The 14,173-nt window shown below is 42.5% G+C and overlaps 1 pseudogene; it reads left to right on the plus strand.

Moving 5' to 3' along the window:
• The window catches only part of LOC108491769, an 18,996-nt pseudogene extending 10,172 nt beyond the window's left edge, over positions 1 to 8,824 (plus strand).
• Positions 8,825 to 14,173: the final 5,349 nt, after the last annotated feature.

The raw sequence follows: 14,173 nt of genomic DNA on the forward strand, positions 1-14,173 counted from the left end.
TGATACCATACATCAAATGGACCTAACAGACATCTACCAAATATTCCACCAAAGCACCAAAGAATACACTTTCTACTTAGCACTCCATGGAACTTTTTCAAAAATTGACCACATACTGGGCCACAAAACAAACCTCAACAAATAGAAAAAAATTGAAATAATTCCATGCAGTCTAGTGGACCACAATGCAATAAAGCTCAAAATCAACACTGGACCAAGCCCTAGTCACTACACAAACTCATGGCAACTGAACAACACACTTCTAAACAATGAGAGGGTCAAAGGACAAATTAAGAAAGAAATAAAAGTGGGAGGCAGAGGCAGGCAGATTTCTGTGAGTTCAAGGCCAGCCTGGTCTACATAGTGAGTTCCAGGACAGCTGGGGCTACAGGGAGACCCTGTCTCAAAAAAAAAAGAAAAGAAAGAAATAAAAGAATTCCTGGAATTCAACGAAAAGGGCAATACAACACAACAAATCCTCTGGGACACTTTAAAAGCAGTCCTAAGAGGGAAGTTTATAGCTCTAACTGCCTAAATTTAAAAATTAGAAAGAGGGGGCTGGAGAGATGGCTCAGTGATTAAGAATGCTGGCTATTCTTGCAGAATACCCGGGTTTGAATCCCAGCACCCACATGGCAGCTAAAAACTGTCCCTAACTCCAGTACCTAACTCCATTTCATAACTACAATTCCAGTGGATCTGACAGCCTGTTCTGTCCTCCTCAGACATTGCATGACACGGATGGGTACACTTACCTACATACAGGCAATACAAGCATACACATAAAAAAAAAATAAAAAAATAAGGGGCTGGAGAGATGGCTCAGCAGTTAAGAACACTGATTCTTGCAGAAGACCCGGTTTGAATCCCAGCACTCACATGACAGCTAACAACTGTCCGTAACTCCAGTCCCAGGGGATCCAACAGCCCCTTCTGACCTCTGCAGGCATTGCATGACACCGTTGTACTTACCTACATGCAGGCAATACACACAAATAAAATTAAAAAAAATAAAAATAAAAATATATTTTTTTTAATTAGAAAAAGCCCAAATAAATTACCTAACACTGCAACTCAACACACTTGAAAAGCAACAACAAACAAAACCCAAACTCAGCAGGAGAGAAGAAATAACAAAAATCAGAGCAGAAATTAATGAAATAGAAATGAAAACAATACAAAGAATCAATGAATCTAGTTCTTTGAAACGCTAAACAAGAAAGACAGAGCCTTAGCCCAGTTAACCAAAAGAAAGAAAGGGAAAATCCAAACAACAAAATCAGAGATGAAAGGGGAAACATAACAACAGACACCCAAAAGATCCAGACCATTGTAAGGGAATATTTAAAAAACCTATATGGTACTAAATTTGAAAATCTAAAAGAAATGGACGGATATCTAAAATCATGGGAACCACCAAAGTTAAACAAAGAAGAGATCAACAGTTTAAACAGACCCGTAACATATAAGGAAATTGAAACAGTAATACAAAGCCTCCCAGGCCCAGATGGATTTACAGGAGAATTCTAGAATTCTACCAGACATTTAAAGAAGACCTCCAATCAATACTACTTAAATTATTCAAAATGATAGAAACAGAGAATGCCCAAATTCTGTCTATGAAGCCAGCATCACTCTAATACCCAAACTGGATAAAGACACAACCAAAAAAGAAAACTATAGACCCACATCCTTAATAAACATATATGCAAAAATTCTCAACAAAATACTTGCAAACTGCATACAGACACACATCAAAAAGATCATTCACCATGATCAATAGGCTTTATCCCAGAGATGCAGGGATGGTTCAATATATGCAAGTCAATAAACATCATTAATCATATAAATGGACTCAAAGACAAAAACCACATTCTCATTTCAATAGGTGCAGAAAAGGCTTTTGACAAAATTCAGCATGCATTGATGTTCAGAGTCCTAGAAGGAACTGGACTGGAGGGACTATACCTCAGCATAATTAAAACTATATACAACAAACCCACAGCCAACATCATTTGAAATGGAGAAAAACTGGAAGCATTCGCATTAAAATCAGGAACCAGACAAGGGTCTCCATCAGGAACCAGACAAGGATGTCCACTATCTCCACTCCTTTTCAGCATAGTACTTGAAACTCTTGCTAGAGCAATAAAACAGGAGAAGGAAATTAAAGGAGTACTAACTAATTGGAAAAGAAGAGGTCAAACGATCACTTTTTGCAGATGATATAATACTGTACCTAAGAAATCCCAAAAGTTCCACCAGAAAAGTCCTAGAACTGATCAACACTTTCTGTATAGTGGCAGGATATAAAATCGATCTACAGAAATCAGTGGCCTTTCTATATAACAATAACAAGCAGTTGGAGAAATAATACAGGGAAATGCTCCCATTCACAATTGCTGCCAAAAAAAATTAAAATATCTTGGAATAAATCTGACCAAAGACACCAAAGATCTCTACAATGAAAATTTTAAATTGTTAAAGAGATTAAGGAAGAAACCAGGAGATGGAAGGACTGCCCATGCTCATGGATTGGAAGAATTAATATTGTGAAAATGATCATCCTATCAAAAGGAATATATAGATTCAACATAATCCCAGTCAAAATCTCCATGACATACTTCACAGAATTAGAAAAAAAACTATCTTTAAATTCATATGGAAGCATAAAAGACCCCGGATACCAAAGCAACCCTGAGCACAAAGCACAATGCTGGGGGGATTACTATACCAGATCTCAAAGTGTACTACAGAGCTATAGTCATAAAAACAGCATGGTACTGGCACAAAAATAGACACATAGATCAATGGAACATCACTGAAGATGCAAACCTGAGTACACACTATTTCAGCCACCTGATATTTGACAAAGGAGCCAAGAACACACAATGAAGGAAAGACAGCATCTTCAACTAATGGTGCTGGCAAAACTGGATCTCCACCCGTAGAAGAATGAAACTACATCCCTATCTTTTGCCTTGCACAAAAGTCAACTCCAAATGGATCAAAGACCTCAGTGTGAAACTGGAAACCCTGAAACTATTAGAAGAAAATACTGGCAGTAACTTACAAGACATAGGTATAGGAAAGGATTTTCTAAATCAGACAGAAGTTGCTCAGGAATGAAGGTCAGCAATCACAAGTGGGACCTCATTAAACTAAAAAGCTTCTGTACAGCAAAAGAAACAATCAAAAATGTGAAGAGAAAACCCACAGAATGGGAAAAAATCTTCACTAGTGACACACCTGACAGAAGTTTAACATCCAGAATCTATGAAGAACTCAAAAGACAAAGAATCAAGAACCCAAATAACCCAATGAAAAGATGGGCTAGCTGGGGCATGGTGGCACACACCTTTAATTGCAGCACTTGGAAGGCAGATGCAGGCAGATCTCTGTGAGTTCAAGGCCAGTCTGGTCTACATAGTGAGTTTCAGGACAGCTGGGGCTATAGGGAGACCCTGTCTCAAAAAGACCAAAAAAAAAAAAAAAAGAAAAGAAAAGAAAAGAAAGAAAAAGAGAAAAGATGGGCTAAAAATCTAAACAGAGTTTTCAAAGGAAGAAATAAAGATAGCTAAAAAAATCTCAAAAAGTATTCAACATCATTAGTAATTAGGGAAATGCAAATTAAAACCACCCTAAGGTATCATCCCAATCAGACTGGCTAGGATCAAGGGAGAAAAATGATACCAAATGCTGATGAGGATGTGGAGAAAGGGGAACTTTCATTCACTGCTAGTGGGATTGCAAATTCATGCAACCCATATGGAAAACAAGAACTCTTAAAAAAGTAAAAATGGCCTGGGGTGGTGGTGCATGCCTTTAATCCCAGCACTTGGGAGGCAGAGGCAGGCGGATCTCTGTGAGTTCAAAGCCAGCCTGGTCTACATAGTGAGTTCTAGGCCAGTTACAGCTACAGGGAGACCCTGTCTCAAAAAGACAAAAGGAAAAAAAAAACAAAAACTAAAAATGAACCTACCATATGACCTAGTTATACCATTCATTGGCATATACTCAAAGGACTCATCCTATTTTGGTTTTTTACATAAATAATTTATTAAGAATTTCATACATGCATATAAGGTGTTTCAATCAAATCCATGCCCACTTCCTCCACTGCAACTCCTCCCGTATCTACCCATCACTTTTTTCTGATAACTTCATGTACTCTTTCTTCAATTTATTTATTTTATTTTGTTTTTTGGGGTTTTTTTTTTTTTTTTGTTTTTGTAAGCAGGGTCTCCCTGAAGCCCCAGCTGTCCTGGAACTCACTATGTAGACCAAGCTGCCATGTGGGTGCTGGGATTCAAATCCAGGTCTTTTGTAAGAACAGCCAATGTTTGTTTTTGGGTTTGTTTGTTTGTTTGTTTTTGTCGTTTTGAGACAGGGTCTCCCTGTAGCCCCAGCTGTCCTGGAACTCAGTATATAGTCCAGGCTGGCCTGGAACTCACAGAGATCTGCCTGCCTCTGCCTCCCAAGTGCTGGGACTACAGGTGTGCGCCACCACACCCGGCTTATTTATTTTTTTCATGGGGCTTTGGCTACTCTAACAGTCCCCCTTCTGAAGAGGTAACCCTAAAATCCTTTAAGGATTAGATAAAAGTTCCCAAATATTTTCGACGTATATAGTCCAGGCTGGCCTGGAACTCACAGAGATCTGCCTGCCTCTGCCTCCCAAGTGCTGGGACTACAGGTGTGCGCCACCACACCCGGCTTATTTATTTTTTTCATGGGGCTTTGGCTACTCTAACAGTCCCCCTTCTGAAGAGGTAACCCTAAAATCCTTTAAGGATTAGATAAAAGTTCCCAAATATTTTCGACATTTTTAGCCTTTGAAATGGAGTAGGTTGCTAAGAGGCCCGTGGTTATTCTGAGTTTTAGCTAAGAAACTGGCTACTTTTCTTTGGGGTCTTTTTACCCTACTAGCCAAGCCAATTACTACCTCCTATTCTTATCACATCATCCTCTGAAGAGGTTACCCAAATTGCCAATAGGGAATTGGGATGCAGACTGCTGTGGCTTCTTCCATGCTGAACAGGGATGCAGGGTGAGGCAATTGGATGATGCTATACAGCAGTCCCTTCTGCATGAAATAACTACCATCATCACAACTTCAGCTGAGCCTGATCACTAAACATCGTCACAATTGGGCTTATTGACAGTTGTGCTTATTCATTAAAGGAGGGCCAAGCAGGGTCATTGGACCCTCACTGGAGCATCCAACCACTCTTCCCAGCCAACTGTATGTAATTTGGCCCTACTCACACATGGCCTTCTGAATTTGGGGAGGGCTAAAGTATACAATCTGGGGAAGGCTGGGAAGAGCAGGCATGACCTATACTGGGTAAAGGCTTTCCAGTGTGTGTACCCTCAGGTCATACATACACCTCAGCAACCCCTCAGTTATCTTGGTAAGTAAGCTCAATAAATTCTTTGGTTCCCCAGTAAAACTTTAATCAAACATTAGCTCGACACTAGACCTTAAAAGGGAATAAGCATTGCTTAGTATCCCAAGAAAAAGAAGTCTTTCAACAGATGGAAAATTTGTTAATGCTATTATGTCTCACAATTGTTTTTTAAAAAAAGAAAACGAGAATGTAAAAGATGTTAAAAGGATATGGGGAAGGAGATATTTTCCAAAATAGAAAAAATGAGAAAGCCTAAGCAAGTAATGAAGGTCTGTGTCAGTTTGTTATGATAGATAAAGGATGAGACAAAAATAATATACACATGCCGGGCGTGGTGGCACACGCCTTTAGTCCCAGCACTTGGGAGGCAGAGGCAGATCTCTGGGTTCAAGGCCAGCCTGGTCTACATAGTGAGTTCCAGAACAGCTGGGGCTACAGGGAGACCCTGTCTCAAAAAGACCAAAAAATAAATAAATAATAATATACACATAATCTTACATTTTCTATGGTCATAGTTTAGCCAACTAGTTTAAGGAACAAAATATATATCTAGTTAAGTTTTACCTGAGAATTATTTTTTATCTAATCTTTATCTACATAGCACATGATAAATTTAAAGTACCAGACTGATGGAACTAACCTTATTGGATGTTCAACAGCCATAGTTTGAGGCCTATACTAATGTGGTCAATGGGACTTAAAGGACGATTTTTTCCCTTCGCCCTCCAAGGTCAACTAAGTTCCAAGGGACTATGGAACATCTCTCAAAATGTCCAGTAACTGTGGTGAGTCACCTGTCCTCTTCTTCAGGGAGGACATGGAGACCCCATGAGATGGACTTGAACCAGTGTCCCAATCGTCAAAGAGGAGGGTCAACTCAGAGGAAACCTCTCATTCATACTTCCAAGTGAAGCCAGACATGGGCGAGCAGGACCTTTGACTTATTATCTTCACACAGATGGAACTGGTAACAGAAAGGAGCCAGGAGCTCCTCCCAAGCCCATGTGACCCCTGAGGAACAGATCCTCAAATGACCTTAAGTATAAAAATAAATTGATTTATTTGGGCCAACTGTATGGTCTTAAACACCCAAAAGGAAAGTATAACCAAAGAATAAAGTCATCAGTATATTTCTTTAAGAGTTCAAGGGATTACACTTCCCAGACATTAGTTTTAAGTCCATATAAAAAGTCACTCACTTGGACAATTATTTCTCATTGATGATTTTGTTCCTAACCAGAAAGTGCTGTTCAGATGTCAGACTTCAAATGTTGGTATCCAATACTGTAGTGCCCAGCTGTGGCTAAGGGAGACAACCAGCTATTGTTCTAAAATGATGGATAAATTTATTTTCTCCCCCTATCTTGAAGCCTTTGAGAGGGAACTGACACTGATTCTATCCACTCCAACTCTAGAGTCCAGCCTTGGAAGACAAAAGGAAAATGAGGAGGAACCCAATAGAGGGATGCTTTGGAAGCCCTTGTCAAGAAATTCCAATGGATTCTCATATGAACATTTGACTGTTCTGACTTTATTCTAGTCCCCTGTCTAGAACTTGTAATGCCAATTACTCTTGCCTTTACTTCTCCTTCACATCTCCTATTCATGATTCAAGGACTTTCATTTCCCCCTAGAGATAAGAGTTATGCAATTTGGGAGTCTTTTAGATAGACCCACTGAAGGGGTACTCCAATTGCCTCACTCTGCATCGCTGTTCAGCATGGAAGAAGCCAGAGCGGTCTGCATCCCGATTCCTTATTGGCAATTTGGGTAACCCCTTCAGAGGATGGTGTGATAAGAACAGGAAGTAGGAATTGGCTAGGCAGTTAGGGTAAAAACACCCCAAAGAAAAGTAGCCAGTTTCTTGGCTAAAACTCAGAATATCCTTGGGCCTCTTAGTAACCTACTCCATTCCAAAGGCCAAAAATGTCAAAAATATTTGGGAGCCTTTATCTAATCCTTAAAAGATTTTAGGGTTACCTCTTCGGGGGGGGGGGGATGTTAGAGTAGCCGAAAGTCCCATAAAAAAAAAAAAAAGAAGAAAGAGTGCATGAAGTTATCAGAAAAAAGTGATGGGGAGATATGGGAGGAGTTGGAGGGGAGGAAGTGGGCGTGGATTTGATTAAAACACCTTATATGCATGTATAAATTATTCATTTAAAAAATAAATAACAAATAAGTAATTTTTTTGGTCTTTTTTGAGACAGGGTCTCCCAGTAGCCCCAGCTGTCCTGGAACTCACTATGTAGGCCAGGCTGGCCTTGAACCCACAGAGATCCCCCTGCCTCTGCCTCCCAAGTGTTAGCACTAAGTTGCTCATCCTGGCATTGAACTCACTATGTAGCCCTGGTTGACCTGGAGCCTGTGATTCTCCTGCCTTAGCCTCCTGAGTGCTAGGATTACAGATGTGAGCTACCACCACACCCAGCACAAGACCACTCCTCCTCCTCCTCCTCCTCCTCCTCCTCCTCTTTCTGCCTGGGTGAATGGCATCATCATCATCATCCTAGGAAAGCCTGCAAAATGAAAAATGGGATCAAATGTAGCTCAGCTGGCTTTGAAGTTGCTTTGTAGCCGAAGTTCCTTGAACTCCTAATCTTCCTGTCTCCACCTCCCAAATCCTGGAATTACAGGCATACACCTCCATACCTAGCTCACAGGGCCACTTTTGTTACATTTAGTTAATTTTATTTTACATGTATGAGTGTTTTATATGCATGTCTGTAAGTATACCATGTTGTACAGTACCTGCGGAGACCAGGAGATGGCATTGAATCCCCTGGAACTGGAGTTAATGATGGTTGTTAGCTGCCATGTGGGTGCTGGGAACCAAACCGGTTCAGTAGCCAGTGCTCTTAACCACTGAGCCATCTCTTCATTTTTTTGGGGGGGGTTGTTTTTGAGACAGGTTCTCCCTGTAGCCCCAGTTGGTCTGGAACTCACTATGTAGACCTGACTGGCCTACATCTCACATAGATCCACCTGCTTCCACCTCCCTAGTGCTGGGATTAAAGGCATACACCACCACACCTGGCACACAACTCTACATTTCTTAGGTCAGGTGTGGAACAAGATATTGCTATCCTTAAGAGAAAAAAAAATACTATTCTTTCCCAAACTAAGACCTTTGGCTTTAAGTCATCATATTCTTTATTAATTACTCTTCAGATTGAGTCATGGTCACACTGAATATTTTATTATGGAACCAAACCTGGATCACTCTGGAAGAGCAGCCAGTTCTCTTAACCACTGAGCCATCTCACAGAGCCATTCTTGAAGCTAGGGCTAGTCCCATCTGCTGTCTGCCATGACCCAATCTCTATTCTATAGCCTGTACCTGTGACCAACAGGGCTCCATCTTCAACACCTGTGTCCAGCACATGGGTGCCTACCACTACAGAAAGGACATCTAATATTGAGGTGCCCGATATGTGGCGCAGGCCCCAGAGTTTCCCTCCCACACTGCAAGTCCTGTCTTACTTGCTTCAATTCCTGGGACCAATTCCTGGTGCAGCAGCAGCCCAGGAAGAGTCAGGGTCATAAGGTGGCCTGCCTGAGTTTTGAGTCTAGGAGTCATGGAGCAGAAGGTATCTCTGGCTAGGCTAATGCACAATCTCTCCACAGGAGGGAACTGACTGCATTAACCTGGACACTGTGGGCCATAAAACAGGGTATAGTCAAATAGAACTGTAGGTCAGAAGGCCCCAGAAGCTCCTCAAAGTAGTATTTTTTTTAATTTTTAATTTTATTTATTTTTATCTTATGGGTGTGCATGTATTGCCTGCATGTATGCAAGTGCACTTGTGTCATGCAATGCCCGAGGAGGACAGAAGAGGGTGTCTAATCCCCTGGAACTGGAGTTATGGACATTTGCTAGCTGCCATATAGGTGCTGGGATTTAAACCTGGGTCTTCTGCAAGAACAGCCAGTGTTCTTAACCACTGTGCCATCAATCCAGCCCCCTATTATTTGTTTTTTTGAGGCAGGATCTCCATGTAGACCCAGCTGGCCTGGAATTTACTGTGTAGACCAGGCTGGCCTTGATCTCACAGAGATCCACCTGCCTCTGCCTCTGCTGGAATTAAAGGTGTCCTACCACCATGACCAGCTTCTCAAAGTATTACACTGTTATTAGATTAGGTCAAGGGCTTGGCTTGGCCAAAGAGGGCCATAATAACCCAAGGTGAAGCCAAACAGACAGATGGATGAGTAGCAGGTGAAGGAAGGGGTTAGGCTATGGCAGGAGAAGGGACCATGTGCAGTATATATCTTGAAAGTCTGGGTCAACTGGACGTGCCCCAGGGTAAGGATCACTGATTACTCCTCTTTCCACCTATTCCATCCCCTGCAGATGTTCAGGCCCAGGCTCAGCTGTCCTTTCTCAGAAAGCTATGCTCAAAGTCCAGGATGTCGAATACTTAGAAGGCCAAAAAGTGCCCTGGTGTAGGCCCAAGAGGCCTGTTAGTGGACAGAGCAGCTGTTGTGGGAGACAAGTCAACTTACAGGGTCAATTGTGTGGGGACTGAAAATATACTAGTCAATAGTGTCCTCATGCTGGACCCACAGTTTGTGGGGTTCCTTATCAGAGCTGGAGTAGTAGATACCTTGGCTATCTCTTACTGAGAAATATGGTTTACTGAGTGGTATTGCTTATCGAGGACTTCTCTTAGGGGTAGGCTGAGGGTAAGGCAGTAGATCTGAGACATACATCCTTGAGTATATCCTCCATTTTGTTTATAGGAATACAGGGGTTAGAGACTCGGTATAGGGCATATTCCTGTGCCCTGTGGGGATTTTGCTCCTTGCCTTGGAACCCTATCTACTATACAGTAGGCTTCAAAACCCTCCCATAACTTATTTAACCTGGACATAACAGTTGCAACTGTGAAGCTGCATCAGGAATGAGTAGAGTTATTGAGCCATACGGGGAGCCCTGGGAGACTACAGCTCAGATGTGGGCTGCAGTGTAGAAAACCAGGATGCCAGGCCCTAGGGTGAGATGAGCCTAAAACTTTTTTTTTTTTTTGGTCTTTTTGAGACAGTGTCTCCCAGTAGCCCCAGCTGTCCTGGAACTCACTACGTAGACCAGGCTGGCCTTGTATTCACAGAGATCTGCCTGCCTCTGCCTCCCAAGTGCTGGGATTAAAGGCATGCGCCATCATGCCCAGCTGTTTTTTTTAAAATACAAACCCAGGACCTCTGCTAGAGTAGTCAGTACTCTTAACTGCTGAGCCATCTCTCTAGCCCCCATCCATCTGAATTTTGTAATAAATGGCTTGTTGTAAAGACACAAGTCCCAAGACTGTGTCTCCAGGTGGTATCGTCATCCATCATGAGAGCGAGGTTCCCCGCCAAGCAAGGCATACTTGGGTCTCCTGATACTGCAGGAGAAATTCAATATATGACTAGGCCTTAACAGCTGCAGCAAATCTAGGCCATAGCAAGGTCCACAGCGACTTGGGTCCAGAAGACATGTCATCATGCAATAGGACTCTGGAAATGGTTTCTCTGGTCTCTATGCAAGCAACCATGCAGATTATCCAATGTGTTCTCATGGGTACATGTTTACTTGCACATGTCTGTTCACAGCTGAAGGCAGGGGCAGATGGGCATCCAGAATATTGTCATGATACTACTTTTGGAATGAGGAATATTCATAGGGATGTACAAGCTTCACAAGGGAGTCCTAGTGGACTTGTAAATGTCTAACAACTGGGAACTGGAGCGATGGCTCAGTAGTTAAGAGCATTGGTTGCTCTTGCAAAGGACCAGATTTGGTTCCCAGCACCCTCATGGTGTCTAATAACCATCCAGGGGATTGACACCCTCTTCTGAGGGCATTGCACAACATAGGTGCACTTACATGCATACACTCATACACATAAAATTTAAAAAAAAGCCAGGAATGGTGGTGCATGCCCTTAATCCCAGCACTTGGGAGGCAGAGGCAGGCAGATCTTTGTGAGTTTGAGGCCGGCCTGGTCTATATAGTGAGTTCCAGGACAACTAGGGCTACAAGGAGACCATGTCTCAAAAAAGACAAAATAAATAAATAAAATTAATTAATTAATTAATTTTAAAAAAAGCCAAGTGTGATGGTAGACGCCTTATAATTCTAGCACTTTTGAAACAGAGGTCGGCCTGGGCTACAATAGTGAGTTCCAGGCCAGTTGGGGCTACAGGGAGACTCTGTCTTAAAAAGACTTAAAAATAAATAAAATAAAATAAAACAAAACCAAATAAAATAAAATAAATGTTTAACAATTGGCTGGGAGTGGCAGATGTAGCTTTATTGATAGAGTACTTGCCTAGCATGCATGAGGCCCTGGTTTGATCTCTAGCATCACATTATTCAAATGTGTTGGCACATACCTGTAATTCCATTACTCAGGACATGGAAGTGGGAGGGTTAACTTAAGGTCAGTTTGGGATACCGGATTCTGTCTCAAGAACCGAAAATAAAAACAAAAACACTAGCTGATAGTCAGGGAGGCTTCTTTGTAAACTTTCTTAATTTATGGTGTAGGCAAACCTACCAAGATTGCTTTCAGTATCCATACCATTTAACGGTTAATTTTCTTGATTTCTGCAAGTTTCTCAATTGCTTTTTTCTTTTAGACAGGATCTCTCTATGTAGTCCAGGCTGACCTTGAACTCATGGTGAGCCTCCTGAATGTTGGGATTACAAACCCATGCATGAGGCCCCAGCTCTAACAATACTTTTGCAAAACTCTAACATAAAACTGGGTAGTTTTCAGAGGTGCGTGAAGGGTCTATGAAAGGTTAGGATGATGGCTTATAGGTTATGGGTCAGGGTTCATGTATAGGTCCAAGATCCCTACACCTTTCTCTGCACAGATGACAGTTCAGATGTTGCAAGTGTGGAGCTGGTACATGGTATGGGATGGCCATATCCCTTCCCCAGTTTGGGGTACATGCTCTCCCTGAACCAGATGCCATGAGCTATGAGATGTCTTGAGCTGAAAGATGTCTTTCCTCAGGCACAGCTGACCAGGTGAAGGCCAAAGAGGAGACTAGAAGTAGAGGGTAGGCAGGAAAGAAGGGGAAGGCTAACTGAACACTGACACCACCTCAGGGAATATATAGGCAGAACCTAGGACCTGAGCATCAAATGTTCAGAGGGTGATGGCTGAAGGGGAATTGATACAGAGTTCTCAAAGCAAGGACTACAGGTGGCAAAGTTGGTACTTTAAGGCCTGTAGGTCAGAATATAGAAAATGATATCCGAGGCTAGAGAGATGGCTCAGCGGTTAAGAGCACTGACTGCTCTTGCAGAGGACTTGGGTTCAATTCCCAGCACCCACATGGCGGCTACAAACTGTCCTTAACTCCAGTTCCAGGGGATCCGACGACATGGGTGCACTCATATACATGCAGACAATACACTCATACACAGAAAATAAAAATAATAAATAAAAAAAGAAAATGATATCCCTCTTGTCATACCAGCTCCATGTCATCTGTTCAAAGACTACTGTGAACCCTGTTCTCCTCTGGGGTCCTTGAACCATTGTGGTACCATATACTATTTACTCTGGTGAGATGAATACAGAACTGTTACTTTTCTATGACCCCCAATCTTTGCCTCAGGTGACAGAATGGTTGCCTACCACTTGATACAGCCTGGAGCATCTGTCCAGTAGAGCTGAGGGTCTCAGGTGATGTTTTGCCCTGAGTCAGCAACAGGCTCTGGAGGCAGAACAAGCAACATGGGCTATGTGCATGCCTAGAAGCCTGGGCAAGGTGAAATTTGGAACAGTGGGTATTGGGTATGTGTGTGTATGGATGTCCCAAGAACCTTCTGGAACCGTGGGAAGTGGGATTTAGTCTGGGGATGGGATATACTGGCTGAAGTAGGGTCACAGATGCTAAAATCTCTGCCTTTTCCTCAATCAACCTTGAGCAAGTGATTTACTCAGGTCACTAAAGTCTGGGCATGATCAGGTTCAATCTTGCTCTAAAGTTGCAGATGGACAAACAAGTTCAATGGAGTTGTAGATGGGCACATGTAGCATGAATAGCTATGGTGCAGGGCTCAGGAGAGCTGGTGCAGGAATAAACTGAGGCCCAGCCCAAAAGCTGTGGAAAAGGGCACAGAACAGATGAAGTCAACTAAAGAGTATATGATTGGGCTTTAGTGAGAGCAGGCACAGATAGGAAGGTGGAAGTCAGAACAAGAACTTAAGTGTCTGGGTGTTGGTCATTATCAGGTTCAGTTTTCTGTAAAGATGTGAGTTGCAGTAAATTCAGAATAGGGAGTCAAATGTTGATCCAGTCAGGGTTCATTTAGGGTTAGGGCTGGGATCAAGGTCAGGGTTGTGATGGAGATTAAGGCCAGGGTCAGAAGTTACATCTAGGGGTCAGAGCCTGGCTCAGATGACTTTTCCAGGGTTGGAGTACTGCCTGGGACAGAATGAACAGGCAGGCACTGGGCAAGAAGGCTAGTCACTCTGCAGACTGAAGCTGCAAGAAGCCAAGCAGTAAAACTCTATGAGTACATACATGTGCCATAGTCATGCCAGCAGCTGACTGCCATCTATGGATGCCAGGGACAAAAAGGAGCCTGGAATGTGAGTCTATGATGTCCCTCATTGGCTCTCTGATCTTGAAAATAGAGATATAATGTAACCTTCTAGTGCCCCTACCCTCCCTCCAGACTTCTCTGAGTGATCTAAAATTCTGATCATCATCTCTAGTATCCCAGAGATTCCCTGGGTTACCTACATGACTCTCATGGGGAC

This window comes from Nannospalax galili, unplaced genomic scaffold (assembly GCF_000622305.1).
Source record: "Nannospalax galili isolate Female #2095 unplaced genomic scaffold, S.galili_v1.0 scaffold786, whole genome shotgun sequence".
In the NCBI taxonomy this organism is placed as follows: domain Eukaryota; kingdom Metazoa; phylum Chordata; class Mammalia; order Rodentia; family Spalacidae; genus Nannospalax; species Nannospalax galili.